The sequence below is a fragment of the Poecilia mexicana genome, unplaced genomic scaffold (assembly GCF_051168715.1).
Source record: "Poecilia mexicana isolate PSO_F unplaced genomic scaffold, ASM5116871v1 scaffold_18, whole genome shotgun sequence".
NCBI classification, from domain to species: domain Eukaryota; kingdom Metazoa; phylum Chordata; class Actinopteri; order Cyprinodontiformes; family Poeciliidae; genus Poecilia; species Poecilia mexicana.
The window spans coordinates 4,400,169-4,423,173 of NW_028263387.1; the positions used below are offsets into that span (position 1 = coordinate 4,400,169).

The following is a 23,005-nucleotide window of genomic DNA, read 5'->3' on the forward strand; positions in this document are numbered from 1 at the left end:
CCACTTGCAACACCTTGAAATAATCTTTTCCTCTTTCTTATTATGAGCATATTTTAATTTTTCTGTCAGCTCTATTTATAAGAAGAAAAAAAATGAGTCGAAGAAAAAGCCAGCTTGACTTTATGTCGCTCCTTTTCCGCCGTTTCGGGCCGCTTGAATGTGGGCCCCACATGTCTGCGCCCGCAGGTGCTGCTTGTTTTCTGTGCGGGACAAATTGTAGCTTTGGCCCCCAGAAAGCTAATTGCGTCTCCACGGAGACGCGGCGTCGCCTGCCGTGTTGCTTGTTTTTTGGAGGGAGCTAATGTTTTTCTACCTCATGCAGACACAATGATAGCAAACTGTTATTTCTGTCATGGCCCCTGACAATTGAACAACTAGCCTGCAGGTAAGTGGTGCCCAGGTATGGTGATGAAAATAGAGAAAACCTCATGTTTGCAACTCTGTGTGTGTGTGTGTGTGTGTGTGTGTGTGTGTGTGTGTGTGTGTGTGTGTGTGTGTGTATGTTTGTTGATTTAATGAGCTCTTTGGAAACTGAGAAATGTGTGGGGAGGAGGGTTGACATGATGAGTTTAAGAGCATCTGAGGAGGCAGCAATTAGTGGAGTTCTTCTCCATGATTGGCAAGTTTTTCACCTACATTTTGTGTTTCTTTTAAAGTTGTCTTACTACAGTGAGCTTTCAATTTACACAATCAACTATCAATACAGTGTTTTATCAATACATTTGTTTTGTTTTTATACCAAATGCTAGTCTTTTATCGTTGTTTTTGGTATTAGCTACTTTTACACTGTCGGTATTTTTTCGGATGTTGACTGGGATGACACTCGACGTTTAGAAGAGACAATACAGCCAAGACACACTGAGTCTGCTGTAGTTGTCATGCAGGGCTGCTAGATGGCGCTGTGATGCCAACAATTCATTAAATTAGCATGCATTTGATCCTTAGATTAACCACTTTAGTAACCATAGCATCCAGCTACCCCGTTTCGGTCACCCATGCTAACATTCCTTATCAGGAATTGTGTTAAGCTGAACAGGGTGAGTAGAAAAAAAAGCACAACACAATGATATCCACCATTGTTTTTTTTTTTAAGAGAAGAGCAGCTCACCTGTTAGCTGTGAGCTTGGTGTGTTCATGTTGAGAGAGGCTCGAGATGGGGCACGTCAGGCGTGCGTTCGTTTGGAGGGGGAAGTTTTGTCAGGCAAAATAATAAAAACGTGGGACACTGGTAATGTAGGCTTAAAAATCAAGAAGCGCCAGCTTGTGCCACACTATATACACTGTAAAAAATATATATTTCAGAAAGGAAACTTTTTAATCTTCTCTAGCACCACCTAGTGTCATTTTTTTTTTTTTTCGCTAAACCTTGTTAAAAGTATGCATTTTTTTCTACTGTCATTTTATCTTTGATGATTGTAGTTTTTATACATTGAAATAGGCCAGCTTTGCTTGCTATTTTGCAGCCCGGTTCCAATAATTTCAGATCAATTCAGTTTTATTTGGATTAAATTAAGTAAAACTGAATTGATCTTTCTTTAAAGACAAACAGATCCGATGTTGATCTTGCATTAATTAAAATCTGAATTCAGTTCCAGTTAATCCAGTTCATTCTGGTATCTCTGGTCTTAATTGTTGCATTTATTGAATTAAGTCTCTATATTACCCTTTCACAAATGCCAATATCAAGACACTTTACAAAATAAAAAAATGGCTTATTTACAGAAATATATTGTTCAAGTTAACCCAATCATACACTATATGAAAAGTAATTTACAGGTATTGCAATTTAATATATTATATATATATATATATATATATATATATATATATATATATATATATATATATATATATATATATATATATATATATATATATATATATATGCTTTCCCTGCCAGCAGCAGGGTGCAAGATGCTGGCAGGGAAAGCATACATGGAACGACATAACCAAGTGGCGGGCATAGTGTACAGGAACATCTGTGCCGAATATGGACTGGAACCCCCGAGGTCAAAGTGGGGAACACCCCCAAAGGTGGTGGAGAATGACCGAGCTAAGATCCTGTGGGACTTCCAGATCCAAACAGACAAGATGGTAATGGCGAACCAACCGGACATTGTGGTGGTGGATAAAGAACAGAGGAAAGCCGTTGTGGTGGATGTAGCAATACCAAGTGACCACAACATCAGGAAAAAGGAGCATGAGAAACTGGAGAAATACCAGGGCCTCAGAGAGGAACTGGAGAAGGCCTGGAAGGTGAAGACCACAGTGGTGCCTGTGGTCATAGGGGCCCTCGGGGCAGTCACCCCCAAACTGGAGCAGTGGCTCAAACAGATCCCAGGAACAACATCAGACATCTCAGTCCAGAAATGTGCAGTTCTAGGCACAGCCAAGATACTGCGCAGAACCCTCAAGCTCCCAGGCCTCTGGTAGAGGACCCGAGCTCAGAGGATGAAAGAGACCACCCGCGGAGGGTGAGAAGGGAATTTTTTTATATATATATATATATATATATATATATATATATACACACACACACACACACACACACACACACACACACACACACACACACACACACACACACACACACACACACACACACACACACGGCACAGCACAAGATTGGGTGGTTGTGAAGAATTTTTCTTTTGTACTTGTATTAAATTGCCCTTGGAAAAGATACTTACTACAGATGTTTCTATAATTTGTTGTCTTTTACATTTTCTGCAATAGTGCAAATTTCTATATTAATAAAAAGATATCAGGGCACAGAAAGGTTGTGACAAAGTCTTTTTATGAACCTAGTATCTCCACACAGCACCATCAGAAAGAGCTGAAAAGATTTCAGTACCCTGGTTTAACCACTAGATGTCAGTCAAGCACTTGGTAAATTTTATTTATAGCGCTGTGAAAGTGTTTGTCCCTGAATAGATTTCTTTTATTTTAGATTTTTTTGTTGTTGTCATACTTTAATATTTAATATTTTAAAACTAATTGTAAGACTGCAGAAAATTAACCAGAGTAAATAGAAAAAAAAAATGTTTTCAATTAAGAGAAAAAAAACAACTTCCTGGCCGTCTGGGACAAAATCATTTCTTAAATTATGAATTAACTGATGACATCAGTTTCACCAACTATGTTATAAAGAACATAACTATAACTTCTCTTTTGCTAGAAAGTAAAATCCCAAAAAAATATTGACACCTGCGTAGTTCAACGTGACATTTTCAAGTCAAGCAGAAAGAGTTGAGCTTTTCACATGTTGATGTTAAAAGGCTTTTTAGCTGCAGTTGCATCATTTGCTACAAATGATAAAGGATCACCAAAGGAATGCTATTAAATTTTACGCACAAATACATTTTCCTATTTAAAAAAAACAGAGTTGAATTATTTAATTATATTTTTAAGGTATTTCTAATATTTTATAAAATAATCTTAAGTGGTTAAATGAAAAAATGTGCCAATATTTAAAACCCAATTAATCACTTAATTGCTGGAACAATCAATTACCAGAGTAATCATCAGCTGCAGCACGGATCTTTATAGTTGCTGGCCAGACAATTGTGGCAGGAATAAGATTGTAGAAATATTCCAAAAATGTAAGTGTGTGTGAGTGTGTGTGTAATTGAAATGATAAAGGAAGTGAGGCTGTGTTTCTGATTGTGGCAAAGATAAATGGGGTGAAAAGACAGAGGGCACAAAACAGGCCAGAAAATTTACATAATCCAATCTGATTTATATTCATTTCAGAGTCTTGCAGTTACTAAAGCTTCATATTTCTGTGTGCAAATCAAACCGTCGGCTTATCCAAGATTATAAACAGTCAATGTACAGCCAGTGTACTTTTCATGAGTCACACTTTATTGCAGATCTGCAATAAAATTCTCCTTTGCAACGGTCACCACTGATAAAAGGGTAGTACGTCAACTTTAGCCTTTCTTGACCTCCTGCATCTCGAGGCTTTAGAGGTTTTTTTTTTTTTTTAGCGTTTGATGCATCAACCATGTTTCCTTCCTGCCTTTGTGCATTGCGACCCATCTCCCCCTCAGTTAATGTATCATGATGTTGTAGGGAGCAGAGCCGTGGCCCTCAGCTGCAGTCGGGTCAGGGTATCTGGCTGATGATATCTGTTTGGAAGGTGGCCTTTTAGCCGCCAGCAGCACCTTCTCTTAGCGCACGACGAGATGAGATTTGGCATGACATATGGACAGTGTGTGGGGATGCAAGCTCGCCGTCTGCTAATGTCATACCCTTTGGCCTGTCTGCCTGCAGTACTCACTTCAAAACAGACGGAACCTCACAGATATGTTGTTTGTATAAAGGAAGTTAAAAAAAAATAGACTTGAAAGCCTCTTTTAGAGAAATTCAGTGGATCTTTTGGTGTTTTCTCCCAACTCGATCCTCACCAACACTGATTGTGACGTTGCAGACACCTGTTTTCAGTAGTTACGGCCCTGTAGTGTAGGTTTATGTCATTCCAGCACCGATTCAGATTTGCTGTTAATTGGTAAAAACTCAAACACATCATATCTTCCAGACTATAAAATACTCCAGCGTATGAGTTGCATTTATTTTGAATTTGTCAAACGTGAGAGGGACTTGGTTCATGTTGATGAAAGCTTGTGGCGACTCGATGTGTTCAGTTGCCTTCTTTTTAAGCAAACACACAGAACCTGTTGGCTTTGGAGTGGAAGTCCAGTGGGTTTTGGTCAGAAACAGTTTGGCTCCACTGGGGTTCTGACTATCTTTGCCGGTTCTTGTATCCTGTGTTGCACCGTGAGTGAGATGGAAGTGTGTTACATTGACGTGCCTCTTGTGTGTAGTTAAGGCCAATATTCATTCTGACGCAACTGTCAGTTTGTACTGGTTGAGAACAATAGTTTAAGCTCTGTTCAAAATAAATGTTTCTGAGCAGAATTCAGTGTGACATTTAATAAAATGTATTATCCGATACGTTGAATGAAAGAATAAAAAATTCTCCTACATTAAGGTAGTTCCTTTAGCTTGATGATGCGAGTGAACATAATACAAAATTTCTGCTTTTTCAACTAGGTGAGTACAGTTTTCTTGCATAATGTGAAATCATTATTTTGTTATATTACACTATTAAGCTATAACAACTCGCAATTGGAGATTAATGAGCCATCAGATCTTAAACAAAGTTTAGACACCTTGTCTCTTGTTAAATCAGCTTGATGAACTTTGATTTCTGAGTTAAAACCAAAACAGTTTTCTAATTGGCTTCTTTCCTTGGATGTTCAAGGCAGCAGGTGAACCTTCATTTTCAAGTTAAACCACCTTCAAATGTTTTACAGTGTAATGGAACCACATAAACTGGGGATGTCCCAGTTTATGGGACATCCCCAGTCCCATAAACTTTTTATCCCTGATATCGATCTCATAATGGTAATTGATCAAAAGATATCTACGTAAGAAAGCTCAGTATACTGCATCAATTCATTGACCTTGCAGCAATCTCTTCCTTATTGTTGAAGAAGTGATATACTTTTGCCTCCCCACACTCCAGCCTGCTCCATAGTGTATTTATAGATTTTTGAGTTTTCCTCCTTAACCTTGTAAAACTCAGTGTTGTCAACATTTCTATTTCAAACAAAAGTGTAAAAATGTTGACTTTTCTTCTGGGGTTTTAAAACATCTTATTAGTTGTAGTTATAGCTATAGTAGTTTATAGTTGGAGATAGAATCATATGTTCAGTCTTGGAGAGTTATTGAATAAGAAATTTCTATAAGTTCTCCTCACAGGGTGACACACTACCACTACTTGAAAAACATCAGCCAGACAACATCTCTGTGAAGATCTGTGATTCACTAGACCTAATAATTCAGCTCAAATTGAAGTAAAATATATTTTGATCTCTTTTTTTTAGTGTGATCATCACGATGTCTTAGAACCTTAACATCACAATCATAAAAGTGGTTTTGGCCACTGACACTATGGCTATGTTCACACAGCAGGTCTATTCCGATTTTTTTTCTTTCTTTTTTTTTTTCTGAAATCTGATTATTGTTTTTGGGCAATCGTTTGTGCTACTAGCCCAGTGTAACTGCAATCAGACTTCCAAAGAACTGTTAATAAGAAAAGAACAGTAGTGAAAATGTTTAATGTAATTTAACCATTAGGGGGTACTATGTCTAAGTTCTTTAAATGTCCTGTGAGTAAATATATATTGCCCATTTATCTACAACAATCAGAAGTTTCAATATCTAGCAGTTATTTTTACAATTTACCGTCTATTAAAAGAGAGCCCCTCAGATTAATTTCACTCTCTGCTACGACGGGAGTAAAATTACCGTAATAACCCGATATTGGCTGGAAAGCGCAACGTCTCCCCCTTCAGAAACCGTTGGAATTTTGTCAGATGGCGCAAAGTGTCACGTAATTATGGTACTACAAATTGGGCTGTGTCGTCGCCAACACATTTGGCCTAAACGGGTTAAAATGATTTATTAAGATCCAATCAGGTTAATAGAACCATAGCGGTTTTTGTTCCAGTTTTGATTCTCATACCTAACAGCAGAATTATTTCTTCTCAGAATATTGCAAACATACAGAATTGACCATGATCAGCTCTTCATTTCAACTGCAGAGAGCACAGGGGATCTGTTGTATGCAGCCGTCTTAGAAGCATCTCTTCGGACCGTAATCAGTCTGCCTCTTTTCGGTCTTTTTGTGGCACTGGCGACAGTTCAGATGCGGACTCATTACAGGAACTCTAATGAGAGAACCGGCAGCAGCCTGGAACTGTCGACACTCATGCTGCCTTACAGGACTGATGACTGTCCCATGGGATTACACCCTTATGCCACAACAAGCTGTAAAATGCTGTGTAAGTCATGAATCAGCATCCCCCCCAATATCCTTCTCTAGAGATTGAAGCAGAGTTGAGAGAAAAAACATGGGGCTGGTGGATGAGAAAAACGGATAAGGAGACTGCAGAAAGGGACGAAGGGCGTCGTCTGTCTCTTGAACCACCAGCAAAGATTCCTTTCCTGTTTTTTCAAAACAATCAGTAGTCCTCTCAGTCAGTCCACGACTGGAATGTGTATTCCTGTGGTGGACATCTGCAATTCGAGAGGCTATCGACTGCATTTATCTTGTCATGTCAAAGCACCACAGCCAAGCCCCCTATCACCCCTACCACACAGTCCAGCAAGTACACTGGAAAAGAAAGATTGGGTGGCCCCTGATAGCTACCAGAATACAAATGTGTGTGCAAGCAGGCATCAAATATACATTTTCCTTTAGCACAGGAGACATAGGCACACTCGAGAACACACAACAACAAACTGCCTTATCTCTGTAATTGGCACAGGGGGTCAGAGCGGCAGGCGTAGATAATCATGGCCGGGGGCCGTAGTCTGCTTGCCTCTTCCTGCACTGCTTCTTATTTTTCTTCCCTCTCACCATAAGCACACAGAACCCCGCATGGTTTCGCGCACTGTTAAACACGGGCGCGTTTAGCCACCCGCTATCCCTATCCTTATTTGCTATGCAGTCCCATACATGAGATGTTTCATGTGGAGGGCGAGTGGCTGTTCGGTTGTTCTCAGGAAGCAACGACACCCTCAGCTGACTGACAAATCCCTCCCATCACCTCCAGCCTACTAGAGGCTCTCTGTGGTGAAACACCTACAGTAAAGAAAGAAACGAAGGGAGAACAGACAAACTTCTTGTGTCTTATCTTTGAATAGGTGAAAGAGGAATTACAATGTATGTAAAAGTAAAAGACAGATGTATAAAGTGATGTTTGTAGGGTTTTCATTCATTTGCAGGGATACTCCTGCTAAATGTCATCATCTGAACAGATGTGATGTGCCATGGCAAAACCAGGAACAAGTTTCCAGAGCAGAAATGGAGAAAAAAAAAATTGATTTCGGAGAAAATGTATTTATATTTTTGATTAAAAAAAATACTAGTCATGTCATGAAGAGACCAGTCCATGTTTTAAATGGCAGATTTGGACGTTTTAAAGTAGTAAACTCTTTTTTACAGAGTAATTCTGACTGGCAGGCATTTGAGCTGCTGATTAGCATACCGGCTTTGGCCATCCACACACTTTTCTTATTGGTTTCAGCCAAATAGAAGCATGTTTGAATGGAACACATGGCTTCTTAACGTCGCCAGCACAACATTTGAAGAAGACAAAATGAAATGGAAAAGATCCACAACTTTCAGTGTAATTGCTGTGAGAGAAAAAAATATTTTTTACAGAGCTAAATCATTTTTATAAAATGTATTCAAGACTTGCTATGTATTGTGATTAGATGGATCTTGTGGTCCATCGCATGCTAATGGTCTGCTTGGCTGCACCCTGTCCTGGGAACCTGCACGGCGTCTGCCTGCAGATATGCTCCCATGTGGCCCTGCTCTGAGGCGCTGCGGCTGTGCTTGAAGCGCTATGAGGAAGACCATGTGAGTTTTGCATGAGCAGTGAAGCGCACCGTATCGACTAACTGCATCTAGTAGCTGTAAAACCTAAAATAAAATAACCATTTACATCAGACCTTCTTCAGGCTGAATGAAAACATTGTCTAACATGTTGTATTTAGTCATGGTTTAGTTCCAGTTAAGTTCAGGGCTCATGGATGACTCCATGACAAAGGCTCAACAAAACAGAACCCCACGGACAAAAACTGAAAACTTCAAGAGATTTATATTTCTACCCTTCCCATTCATACCTGTTGACAGTCAGTTCTGGGGTTTGGGTTGCTGCAAAGTAATGTATTAAAGCAGACAAGGCACCAATTCATATATGCGTGTTACCATTAGTTGTAAGCACGGTGGGTAGCAAGATACCTGAACTCCCCTGACAGACACTAACCCAGACCCAGACTCTTATCCGCCTTGATTTTTTTTTTTTTTGGCTAAGCCAAAACCACACACTCTATACAGATGCTTTTGGGGTTGTTTTTTTGTTTTTGTTTTTGTTTTTTTGTTTTTTTAACGTATCATAGATAGATTATTTTGGAAAACCTTTGCATTAAGAAAGTATGTAATTGTATTTTTTTTTTTGTTAGCTTTAGGTATTGGTCTGTGAAGTTCAGGCAAAAAAACAAAAAACAAACACACCCTTCAAAAAAACATGTTTCATTTTCTAATAGTACACCATTGGCTGTGTCAGTCTGTAAGGCGGTTTGCATGGTTACTAGTCATGAATCATGAAATGCCAGTCTCCCAGGTCTCAGAGTAAGGCTTCATTTGCATATTTCTACCTTCTCAAATGAAATTACAGCCTCACACAGAAGAATCACCTGAGGTTTGAAGCTCATTAGGAAGACTTTTTGCTGCGTCTGTGTGTTGCATTACCATAGCCTGCCTTTTAAAGTTCTAAATTGGTAAATTGAGTTTTTTAATATACTTTCCCCTATATTCCATTTATAAAATGGCAATGCACAAAATCATGATTTATTGAAATTACCTCAACTTTCACTGTATGTGGTGATGTGGTGTTATGATTACACTGTAAATACTTTTAATAAAATCACTTAGGCTGAGGAGCTAATAAGCTAATTAACTGATTATAGTGTTCAAGACACTGAACTGACAGTGAGTGAAAGGACAGGAACAATGACCCGTATTTCCTCCTCAACTCAGTCTAGTTTTTGAGAACTCCTTTATTTAATGGCACATATTTGCAAAAAAGTGCAGTTTTAAAGGTGCACTCTTCTATTCCGATGCAAGTATTGGTTTTAACCCGAGAATACTTTATTCACCCGAAAGGGAAATGAAATGTGGTGGATGGTGATCAGTCAGTCTTGCAATGAATCTGTATTTGCTTTTGTCTCTGACTGATGACACTTGACATGCTAACAGCTTGATATCCAGATCTGAAAATTTGGGATAAAAATATCCTGGATGAGATCATCAGTTGTTGTCAAGCACTGCTAATCCACCTCATTTGCTTTTGTCGCTCTTTAAATCTCTGTCTTATTTCTCTGTTCTTTGGATCCTGATCTGCAGCCATTAAACCCCCTTTTAAATTCCTCTGGGATTTCAGGTTGTAGTTCAGGTATCATTTAAGCTTTTGAAATGCTCATCAGCTGCTCCTCATAAAAAAACAAACAAAAAAAAACACCTTGTTGCCACAGTTGTGCATCAGCTGCATCAAGAACAAATGTACTAACTAAAGCTGAGCACAATAAAGAAAGCTACTTAAATTCTAAAGGCCTGTTTATCATTTTTACTTAACTAGGACACCTGTTTGGCTCTAGGACTGAGCAATCACATCCCTCAGCTTCCTCCCTGCTTTGCATTGTAAACCATTTCATTAGTAACAAAGTCAGTAACCACATCAGGCCATTTATCAGAAAACATTCTCTGTTGTGAATTTTGATGTATTTTTGGCTAATTCTAAAAACAAAAAGAAACAAATAAAAGAACAGGATGAAATACATGTTGTTGCTGTTGGAAGAATGGAAGAACGCTTGAGGTGTTCAATATGGGAAAGTGAGTAATGAGCAATTCAAAGTTTCTCCTAGTTAATATATTTTTAATGGTCTGATTAAAAACAAATCTACATTAAATATCAGTAACAACCCAAGTAATCCACACGTACAAATAAATCACTACAATTAACTATACCATAACATAGTTAATTGTAGTGAGGAGAACATGGAATATTTCTTTAATTTTGGTTAAAATTCCTGTTTAGTAATGACGTTTCCAGTATGAAGAAACTAGCTGGATGCAATTCCCGGGAGCGGATTTTCACCGTCTTCAATCTTAAAGGACCCTTCCACTGCAGTATGCATCACGCCCTAAAAAGCTCGTAGGTAAAGTAATCAGTCACTGAGAGAGAGAGGTACACTTTTTTTCAGATGGCGTCCTCCATCGGAAAGACAACAACTATCTTTGTAAATATTTCATAGTGAATTGTGTCTCATTAATGCTCCTCAAAAGCGTTCATTTTGCTTGTGGATACAAAAACCAGACGGTGGAATTGGACTAGTTGAAACAAAATATAATCTTTGCTGTCAGAGCCCATTTCTGCATAAAATATGTCCACAAGCTTCTGGCCAATCACACAACACTTTGCACAGAGCTTTGTGTGAAATAGTCCAACCAGGGCCTGGTCCATTGCGCCTCCATCGCGTACAGGACGACGCATTTGTTGTGTCACGCATCGTCTTGTTTGTCACTGTGAACTGATTTTGACACTTCAAATGGAGAACTTTATACCTGTACATCAGATCTTCAGAAAACCTTAATGAATGCTGGGAGTTTTGTCTCAACTGTGAAGTGACCACTGGCTAGGTCCTGTGAGATAGTGTTTGAAGTTCCTGCACCTGCTCTACAAACTCCATTACTATGGAGGCATGCACAATTTTTCACACTTTATAGTCATTCCCCTAAATTATATCTGGATTAGAGCATTACCTCCCTGAAGTGAAAGTCAGATGCTCATGTGTAGTTCAAAGCCCTTCTGAATTATTTAAAACGTGATTGCCAAGCTTGTGGCCTGCATTTATATATTTCTTTCTGAAAAGACATGCTGTCTTTCTGTCCTCTTAGATGTATGTTTGTACTTTTTTCCCCCCCTTCTTGCAGTAATGAATCATTTCCCTTGCTGCAGCCTCTTTTGAAAATGTAACAAAGGAATCTTGGAAGTTGCTCCTACTCTGACTGACGTCTCTAAATCCCTATTTACATTTCTTTAGGGATACAGTGCCCTTAATTATTCTTCAAACGATGCTCTCAATCATGCTTTAGTCTTCTAATAAGCGCTACGTGTGTAAGCAGTGATGAGGCGGCCTTTGTTTTGCCGGAGCCTCGGCCCCGCCGTCCAGACAGCAACCGACTTGAGTAATCAAGTGTGAAGGTTGTGAGGAGCAAACAGCTATTAACCTCCCAACCACAGGCCATCATCACCGTCTGCAGAGGACAGACGGGAGAGTGTGCATGTGTGTCTGTGTGACTGGGTGAGTGTGTGAAAGAAAGCAAGTGCCAGCCCTGCTGACTGCAGCATAGGGATCATGCGTCTGTGCCTTTTATAGCCGTGGGATGGGTAAGGTAGCTCATGTGTGTCTGTTGGTGCATGGTGCCTGTCTGGGGGAAATGATTGTTCATACTTCTGTGTGTTTGTGCATCGATGTTCTTCTATTTGAGTGTGTGCAACGACGCTTGGATTGTGCAACTCTACAGCATTGACCGCACTCCGGTAAATAGTAATTGCCGTGCGTGCCGGTGTGTACTTTGGGACTTGCGCGTAAATACCCTGGCATTCCTGTCTATTTGTTCTGATTTGCAGGAAAAGCAGGCCATGTTACCCGCTCTGTCAGCCTATCCAGTGTGATCTCGGCACACATTATTCCCATATGGCAGTACAGCATGGTTGGTCTTGGCAGTGGCCGGCCCTGCGAATGCCTGTTTGACATGCCACTGTGTCGACTGGTGTGATGCCATGCTGAACCGTCCCATCTGCTCTAGACCAAGCTGGCACAGAGAGGAACTCGTACAGAGACGGGCATGAAGGGGAAAAAAAGGGGCCATGCACCTGGTGCTTAGCAAGGTGTGGATTCCAAATGTTTTCTGAATTGTTCTCTTCAAAGAAATTCAGGTAGGATGTCGAATTAGTGGGTGTGTTTTTAGAAGAGACTTTGCCCACTAAGTTGCAGAATAGCTCTCATGCACAGGTTTGTTTGGTTTTGGTAACGGAAGTGTTGATATGATCTCATGTGACGCTTTGGGGTCCTTATCTAGACCTTATCTAGGGAATTTATCCATTATTTTACAACCAGTCCTCATTTACTAAATAGCCTTTTCAAAGCCCTTGATTAATCAGAGCTCCCACTGCTTGTTGTTGTTGTACTCCCTGTGATTTTGTCTGCTGTACCCCAAGCAGGCCTCCAGGCAAATTTGTGTGGCAAATTTAAAAAATAAATCCCAGCTTATTTTATTGTGCACAATTAGTAAAACGGTATTACAAGGTATAGTTGGTGTTTTGGGGATTTTTTATTTTTATTTTTTATGTTTGAGTGGATGGGGAATGTCACAATGTCAAATTTTCTTTTGGTTTGGTCCTCTTTCATTAAGGCAGACCAAACCACCTGGACAATATTACACACTTACTCATTTGGGGTAACATCAAACAAAAACTACCTAAAGTGAGCAGTGGTAGAGGTAGCAAGCTTTTCACCATCTTGTTCTGTAGACACTTTGCTGGATGCTCCGCTTTGCATTCCCGCTGAACTCAAAACTACACCAGGGCTCACTTGCATGCTAACAGAAACCCACATTTTCCAACAGACCAGAATTTGCTTATTTGTTCATCGCCAGAGTATATCTGAGCTGTCACGCTTACCCACACAGAGGAGAGTATTAGAGGAAATGAACTGTGACCTGTGTAAAGCAGACAAACAGTTTAGAAGTGAAAGCATGCTTACAGTCTGAGTGGATTTTGCTACTTTACACTGATGATGCTCATGAAATAGAGGCTGCTTTGGCTCCAGGTCTTTTTGTGTTGTCACCTGGGTTGTGCTAAGATATGCCCAGCTGTCCTAATAGGGTGTATTGAGAGCAGTTGAAACATTTGACATTAAGTTTTATTAGAGCTATAAGTTAAAAAGCAGTTGATCAAAGATTTATATAAGTTTTGGCCTCAGACAATAAACTGGAGCCATAATGAACTACACCACCTTATCAAAACAGAGTACACATGCTAACGCTAACGCTAACCGAGCAACCCAGCAAAGGAATATAGCTCTAAATTGATAATGCAGCTCTAAATGTTTCAGGTGATGTCTGTAGGTGCTTTATGATCACATTATAGTCCACCTGTCCCTGTGTTGGAGCAGCACATCAGGCTGAATTAGAGAAACACTTTGTGGGTCAAACAATGTCCTTGTCAGGACAACTTCATAAATTGCCGCGTTCTAAATGTCAGTGGTTGTTTTTAATCAGATCGGGGACTCGAGCTGGGCAAAAGCCTATTCATAACTGATTTTGATTGGTTCAGGTGAAAAAAATGTTCTCGAAGCATCACTAGTTTTTGTCTTCAGGGTTGTAATAGATGGATTCCTGAAGAGAAATAACAGCTTTCTTCTTGGCCTTCATTGTAAAACCTGTATGATTAAATTATTGCGTGAAAGTTTAGTTTGTTGCTGAACAAAGTTCAAATCTATTTTAAGTTTGGGCTTCAAAATAAAATGTGGCCTTGGAATGAGGTTTGGAATTTAGTTGGTTTTCATTCATGTTTTTTTCCTAAATACCACCATTTAAAAAAAACACACATCTTCAAAGTTGTTACTACTTTTTGTCCCACATAAAGTAAAGGGATGTGGAAGGACGTTCTGGAAGGTGGTGAGTTGCAAATATACTGCAGGCAGTAAAAATGCCAAGCTTAGTAAACTATTTGTGGCAAAAAACAACCTGAATATTCTTTTTTTCTTTAATGGAACCACATTAAATATGCAGCAACTCCAGATAACAGTGTTATGTTCTTCTGTATACCTACATTATCCAGCATGTTTAAGCTCAGATACATCCATAATTTCATTCAGTGTTCACCATTTCTGAAAAAGTAGGCGCACATAGCATTTTCTACGTCTTTACAGCATGAATATTTTATGAGTTGCCTGCATTTTGTAATATGGTTTTTCCAGTAGGGAGCCAATTTTCTGGTACATTTATAAATCAGTCTAGCTGGTTAAGACATGACTAACACCAATGAACAGGCTGTGACTTCAAATAAAAGCAAAGAGATGATATTACTTTAGATCATGTTTACTATTCCTTTTAAATGAATGCAAAAATAATATTTTTATGTTTTGTTTCACAAGATTTTTCGCAAGTTTTGACAGCTAACAGGCAGTCAGTGTTAAAATTGTATGGGCCATACAGCATAATGTACTGTGTCATCCAAATGTATTGATAGCCTTTTCACATTTCTTCACATTACAACTTTAAACTTCAATATGATTTATCTATTGATTGTATGCAACGCACCTAAACAAGGCAGCGGATAATTGTAAAATTGAGGGATATTGCCTCATGGTTCTTTAATAGGCATCTAATACATCCCCACTGTAACGTCTCAGTGGTCTGTTAGACAACACTGGGGAGTAAACAGCATCATCAGAGATCGATCAGTTAAGTAGAGTCTAGTTGGATGAATATCTAAATAGTTGATGAGTAGCATTTGGAAGGACTTTCTCTGTCGTTCATAAACACCTGATAGCTCCCAGATGTCGGTGTTATGCCTCCTATTTCAGTTATGTTAATGGGCTGGAGTTTGCTTCTAAACACCAAAGGAAATGTCAAGTACGGTTTGATATGAATTGTTTGGAACAGTGCTGGAAAAAAAGAATCGGTTCCTTCTTAAATTTGTGACCATGTAAAAGACACTCTGCTTATTTTATAATGAAGTATGCCATGGACTGTGGCTCAATAGTCCGTGCTATCAACCTGTAACAATAGTTCTACTATGACAGTCATAAGCAAATTGCGCAATTTGTGTAGAAAACAACAACAACAAAAAAAATGAGTGAGACGATACATCCCTGTGTTGATCCAGTAGAGAACTCTTGAACATTTGACAGTGTGCAAGTTACTTTTGACCGGTTGGGATCTGTTGGTTAAGAAGGCAAAAGGCAGCGTCCGTTCTTTTCCACTGTCTAGCCAAGATGTGTGGCTAGATCCAATTAAAAGCAGAGCAAATATCCACATTGAGGAATTCACACCATTCAGCTTCGTCGCCTTTTCGTTGCCACATCAACAACTCCTCATCTTGACCTTTGGGCAAAGAGGTCAAGACAAATGCACACCTCCTTTTTTAGATGTTCATCTGTAACAATTCTCCACTGCACCTGCAACTGTGTCTTGTTTTATGCTAAGATGAGCAGGAAAACTGGGTCACAGTAAAACCAGAAAGCCTTCACCTTTCTGCATAGCTCAATGTTCAGTATGCTACAGTGTGTCTTAAGTGCTTCAACTGAGATCGTAAGCAGTTGGTAAAAGTTACAATTGCAGGAAACGACAAAACAATGAAAGTTATAGACGTTGAAAGGAAAGACTGCCTTTTTTTTAACCAACATGTATCGTTTAAGGTCAAGGAATTCTACTTAATCCTTTGTCATGGTCATAAAATTAGTATGCTTTGTCAATTGTAGTTTTATTCTATTTAATTGTAGCAATGGGATGAACACTGTTTATAGGATTTGTTTATGTGTGTGTATGTGGGAGGGGTGGATTTAAAAGGCAACATGCTGAGGCCCAGTGTAAATCAATTCCTCGTCAAGTTGATTCCGAAGACCTTGCAGACATACCTGGGACACGACTCATCGGTGGGGTCTGGTGGAACACTTTGTGTTTCCGGGAACCAGCTCGCAGCACGGCGAAGTCGTTATAGGAAAAAGGAGAACCATGTGCAAAATGAAATGACTGCTGGAGAGTCAGAGAACTTCAATAACCGCAAGTGCGTGTTGGGTTTGTGATGGAAATATATAAATGTGTGTCATTACTTCATAAGCAACACTAAAGGGGCCATGCCAGGAGAACAGATGGCAGAGGAGAGAGGGAGCATTGGGTTGGCATAAAATCTGCAACACACACCCATGTACTGTACACACCAGCTTCCTCAGCGCAACATAAAAAATGAAAACCCGGCAATAAAACCACTAATCTCAGTGTGTGCCTCGTAAAGGTACAGGTAGAACAGCTCCTCACGTTCACCTATAATTTCCATACTCCTCCTCATGACGATCAGACACTCTCACACACACACACACACACGCACACACACACACACACACACACACACACACATTGTAAGCGTCGTCTCTGTCTTTGCTGCCTGGCCAGGAAGTCGGCGGTGCTGACGTTGCATTGTGTCCTGGCACAAGCACAACATGTCCTCCCATTACACTCGTTTTCTGCCCGCTCACCACCATTAGTGATATAACCTCAGACCTAAATTAAAATTCTAAGTGAAGTATTTCATAGTTTTTTGCAGACCCACAAGCACACACACACTCTCAGACCTCCTGTGGTGTTATTAGTAGCGCCGACTTGTGCTCGCGCGGTGAGAACATACAGGGCAGCATGTTTGTGTGTGGGAGCTCTATCTGTTGTGCACAGCTTGGATTTCTCTCCTCTGCAAGGTGAAACAGAAGAGCAAGTTCTCGCTCACACACACGCACACACACACACACACGCACGCACGCACGCACGCACACCTCCCACTGGTGTTGAAAGCAAGAAAACCATGTGGTTTCATGTGGTAGCTGACAGTACACCTGAGAAACACCCACCATCTTCTGCTACTTCCATCTGAACGCCACAAAAATCCTGGACTTGTGTGTAATAACCTGATTTAAGGCTCATTAGCGTACATATAAAATGCCATTAAGTGAAATTTGTATGATATCTATATCTCACTTACTCACCTTCTTGTGGCAAATGCAGACTATTTATAGCTGCAAAAACATATTAAATAACTTGCATATGAATTGTCATATCTTCCTGTCTGACCCTCGGTTGGTACGGTGTGTTTGGAGTCATACAGTATTCTATGCTTTCTTCATTTAACTTTATTTAGGGCCTAGTTTGAAGCAAAGACTTAAAGATGTCAATGCTTCTTAAAGATTCCTCAGAGGTTCCACTGTACAAATAACTAACACAAAAAGGTGACGGTACTGTGGGTTTGACCAAAATAGGAGTACTGTTATACTCATTGCCTGGCTGTGATATGTTTTGTCTTGCCGATCAAGGTTTTAGGTGGTTTTATCAATCCTCTTCTTTAAAAATACACAATATCAACTGTTCTTGTTTGGGTGTTGTTAATCCTGATAGTCCGGTAGATTCGGTTTGATTGGTGCTACCCAAACAAGGTTTTAGTCCACTTTGATCGAACTCTAGTTCATTTGGCTTTCATTTAGAAGGTCCGGTTCGTTTGGGCAGGTGTGAATGCGCAAGCAAGCTCTGGATTTTCTGCTGGTATGAGTAAATCTTCAGGTACATTGAACCTATTCACAGATTTTTCCGTGGAACATAGCTCCAAAGTATTCACGTAAAATGTTCCCTACTGATTTTTTCAAAGAACATGTCTAAAATATCGGAAAGATATTGGGTTACTGAAATACACAGACGCAATGCTACTTGACATGCTCACAAAGCAGCCAATCCAGGAGCACTGTTTATTTTCCTTGTTGGATCATTGTCTGATTGTCTCTATCCACAACAGTGGAGATAAGGAACATATTAGCTTGTGCTGCATCACCAAGACAATTTCCAATGTATGGATTAAGGCATATGGAGCTTTATATGGCATATGAACTATTAAAAAAGGTAGTTAGAAGCATTTTTAGAGGGGGTCTCAATTATTCATGAATTTTATCTATTCAAGTTGCTCCCTAAACCACTGAATATCCTGGTACTGTATTCACCATCATCTTTTTTGCTTTTTTCATTTTGTCTGCCCTCCACCTTACACATCCTCTTTCTGTCCCTTTTTCTCAACCCTTAATCTGACAGAAGAAGGAAGCTATGATGGTGCTTTCTCCCAGAAAGCTCAAATCACACAGCTTGAATTGGTAATCATTATTGTGATACTTAGACATTGCAGATTCTATCAGAAAGGCAATATGACTGTTATTTAGGAGGGGATCTAGTTTAATGGGACCTAAAACTGTAGTTAAGCTGTCGGTGTTCAGCTGAGTCAGACTCACATTCAGGATCATTTCTCCATAATATTATTCTTACTCTGATTTAAAGTCGGAGTTCTTTCCTTGTTGTAAGTTATTTGTAGAATTTATCATCTAGAAAACATTGAACTTTTAACTTGCAACTTTTGCCTTACGATTCATCCATGACACGACTGTCAATATTGACTTAGCCACCAATTTTTTGTGCAAACAACTTCACTGAATTAGAAAAAAAAAAACAAGAATTGTTTGTGCAAGTTTGAATTTATTCTGAATTTTCTATAACGGACACAGCCAAAAATAATGGAGAAAAGCTAAATTGTACATCTACTGAATAATAATCAGTAATAAAGGATTGTACTATACTGACAAGATACCAAACCCTTTTTGTAGCTAGCAACAAGCCTCTGGCATCATTCTGACTAAAGAGTCTTGTAATAGATTTGGTTGTTTTCCTAGAATTTTGTGGTAGTTTTTTTTCTTAAAGGGATAGTACTATGTGAAATTCACTTTTCTGAGCTTTACATCAGGTTATGTTATTCTCTTATCAAATACGTACCTGGAGAGTTGCCTTGATTTTTTCATGCATGTTTGAGGAATACTTCAATCTCCATGGTAACCATTCAGCTGGTGGTTGCCATGGTTGCTCTGAGAGGCGGGACAAAGCCCCGTCTCACAGAGCGGCTCACCCCATGACTGCCCCACTCAGCTCCTTCAGACTAGCCAGCAATAATTAGCAAACACCTGGTGGAATTGCATATCTGCTGAGCTCATTGTAGGAGCTACTTCTCAGTGAAATGCTGGGAAAAAAACGGTACAAGGTTAATAGAGGAGCCATGTTGTGATGACTTCCTGAAGGCAGAGTTTCAGAAAGAGCAGGAGTTCTTAAAGAGAAAGAGACCCAATTTTAAGGTGTTTCTTTTAAGTCATTTTTGATATATTTAGTTACTTGATGGTGCTATAAAATGACTCTTTATGCCTGGAAAACACATAATACTGCTCCTTTAAGTATTCAACTTTATACAGTGCACCAGAAATCTAGTTTAAAAAATAAATAAATAAAACAAATTTAAAAAGTGAGCAATTAAAATGCATTCATTAAAGTGTATTATATCTTTGAAACCTTTTGCTTGGATTCTATAATCTTTCTAGCCTGGGAAACACCAGGGGATCCCCAGGAACCAGATATGCCCGAATCTGTGTGCAAGTCCTTCAAAGTGTGGAAGACGAGAAATACATTTCATCTCTCAGTTCTTGATTTGCCATGCTAGAAATGTTGCTGTCATTATCCCACAGCAGAGTGATGATCAGCTCCCCACTCTTGAGTTGTTTTGATTAGAGTTGAAAACTGCGCTCAAGCACTCCCTGCTGCAGCAGCGACCCCCAACACACACACACATGTACGCACACCCCACAGCCTGAATAGAGACTGATGGCAACAACTTGCAGCCATTGGCTGAGGGCTCATGCTCCATTGATCCAGTTGCATTAATCAAGTTGTTTACAAAGAAAGCACAGCAAGCCAATGATGGATGGCGGCGTATAATTATGCAAGTACCTGCAAAGATCACACCGCTCACTTACGCTGTGCTGACACAGTCCATCAAAGTAATCGGCAATCTGTTTGTACACTAGTAAAGAAATGTTGACTTCTCTTCAGGTCTCGTTTAGCATATTTTCAGAATGAGTTGGAGGGCAGGGGGGGTTTCAAAGTACCCCTTACTCTGCTGATGTCTGCAACAAAACGAGAGGATATAACTAGCAAGATGAGAATTAATTTCATTTAATAACTGGCAGCCCCCTTTGTGAGAAGACAATGTGGCCCTATGCTGCTCAATGCAATGAATAATTCTCATTGCCCTGAGCTGCATTAACGGGTTAGTGGCTCTCTGAACCGTGAGTGGCACATCTTTGGTTTACTTGCTTGCAAGGTTACCTGGGCGGTGATTTAAGGCTTCACTTCGCCTCGCTGACAGAGATAAAACACCAGCTGCTTTTGTCAATATGTGCTTTGAAGGAGTTCACCGATGAACGATTTTTCATTAATGGTTCGAATTTAAGCCGGCGTACAAATATTTGGAATAGCTCAATCAAGTCGACGTTACTCCCACGATGAAAATCTGCGATTTGACGCATGACTAGTTTGAGCGCATGTGAAGAGAGCAACTCGTTCTTGGATGCTAAGACTGTTGGATTAAACAACATATAAAGCCACGTTATGTCAGAAGGATGGAGGGGGGGACCTCCATTTAAAGGGATATTTCAAGATGTGTTCTCTATTGTACAAATAAAATAAAAATGCAGTGCAGCAGACTTCCAATTCAGGTAGAAAAATATGTTCCAGTTCCAGTTTTCTTTGGACTTTGTTTACTGATCATGGTAGTCGCTGTGACAGAATCGTGAAAATAGTTTTAGTCGATAATCTAAACCTTCTTCCACTACTTAATGGCTAACCAAGACATCGACTGACACTGCTGCAGTGGGAGAGGATGGCTCCACGTTCTGCAGGGGGAAGTATGGCCAGAGCAAATGAAACTTCCAGAGGACAAAACCTGCTCTGGGTCTCATAGTGGAAATGTGTCTTTAGATAATGAAGGTTGCCTTTTCCTCATTGTTGGTTGCCATGGTTAAAGGTTGAGGCTAAATGGGTCAAGGTATTTGGACACAAAAAACCTTGCTCTCTTGTATCCCCCGCTTACTGTATCATAATTTTTTTACAGTAACCCTTACAATGCATTTGTCCTAAACTGGACTAAATTTTTCCTTTTTCTTTATTTTTCTCGCTTTTCTTTTTCTCTCCTTTTTCTCAGCTTTGCCCCGTCTGCTAGCTGCTTTCATCCACGCATTCTCTCCTTAGAGCAGCCAACCTTTGTTTTCCTTTATATTCTTTTCACGCAAGGTTTGATCAAAAATCTTTCTTTTCACTTTCATGCAGCTGAAGGGTAAAAAAAAAGCTTTTGGAAAAAAATCCAAAACCCAATGATATCATAAAAAAGTAACAGTAGTAAATTGGAAAACAGTTCTCCGGTGAGCTGAAGGTGTTCTCGCCTTGGAGGCCTATCAGTTGACAGGACACCGCACCCTGCGGGCTAAATACCTTCACATCCAAGTGGGAAAGGGGACAATCATATTTCGCCAGTCTGTACTGTATCATCCACTCAAGCAGCAACTATAATTCTCTCTGGCTTTGGTCAGCTAACCAACCAGAAAACGGCCACCGACCCCCAGAAACGAATTGTGCTTTCAAATATTTGATCCACAACATAAAATTATTACAGTTAAGAAAAGCCTAATCTTTACTTTGTGCCTTTATCTAGAGGACAAACTGCTTCACGATTTCCTGCCTCTGTGGGTAAAACAGACAGAAGCTTAATGGAAGTGACTGGTATCCCACAGCAACGCACCGTCTCAGTGTGCCCTGCAGCCGTTCAGGTGGAAGTTTCTGTTTAGTTTATTGCTCTTTATGAAATGTTCCTCCTTTCCTTTCATTAGTAATTACCTTCATCACCTCAACACTATGACACCGTGCCGTAACGTTTGGCCTCCAGCTTCTAATGTGTTGAATGATTTTTTTTTTTCCTTCCTTCAGTGCCATTTTCTGTATTTCCCTCTTTTATGCCTTCTTTGAATCTTTAAACTACAGCCGAAGCGTTTGCCAGCTGCCGCCTTGGCTTTTGTGGGAAATCGCATTAGCTTCTCATTCCGCATCGGAGACCGGATCCATGACTGTTGTTTTAATTAAAATCCGCAGTTTCCTGGCACCGTCACTCCACTGCCGATGCAATCGAGCTTTGTTGTTCACCGCGCATAAATAGGCCTCGGTCCTCTGCTAATGCAAATATTTCTCTAATAAGCATCTCTGCAACGCCATCTGCCGCAGCATAGAACGCTCTTACTTCGCTGCTTGCATTGATGGATTGCAGAGCGGTGGAGGGGTGGCGTTTGGTGTTCAGAAGTGGAGAGCAGCAGTTTGAGGAGTGAGCTGATAAATCTTTCTATCTTGCCCTTCAACTCCTCCACTTATGGGGTATTTTTGAGACGTTTCTCTGTTTTGGTGAGCTAAAGCCTGTTGCCAGTTTGTACATCCCTCTTTCATCTCTTCTGAGTTTTCTATCTAAATGAACCATCAACCACATCCAAACCTTGCATTCAAAATTTACACCTCAGAAATTTCTCCATACAAAATGCGCATACTTCTGTGAGGTTTTTATATTTTTAATCAATGCATTCCATCTATTTGGACTGCAATGAGTCATATTGAATTCAGAAGTTCATAAAGAAAAAAACACATTATTTTTTTTGTAATCATACGTCACCTACAAGCTATTCTTGCAGAAAACGG

At 39.9% G+C, this 23,005-nt stretch overlaps 1 protein-coding gene across 1 annotated transcript in view; it reads left to right on the forward strand.

The window, feature by feature from the left end:
* Positions 1 to 23,005, forward strand: part of LOC106916795 (neurexin-2-like) — a 171,686-nt gene that overhangs the window by 20,602 nt on the left and 128,079 nt on the right. The window lies entirely within an intron of this gene.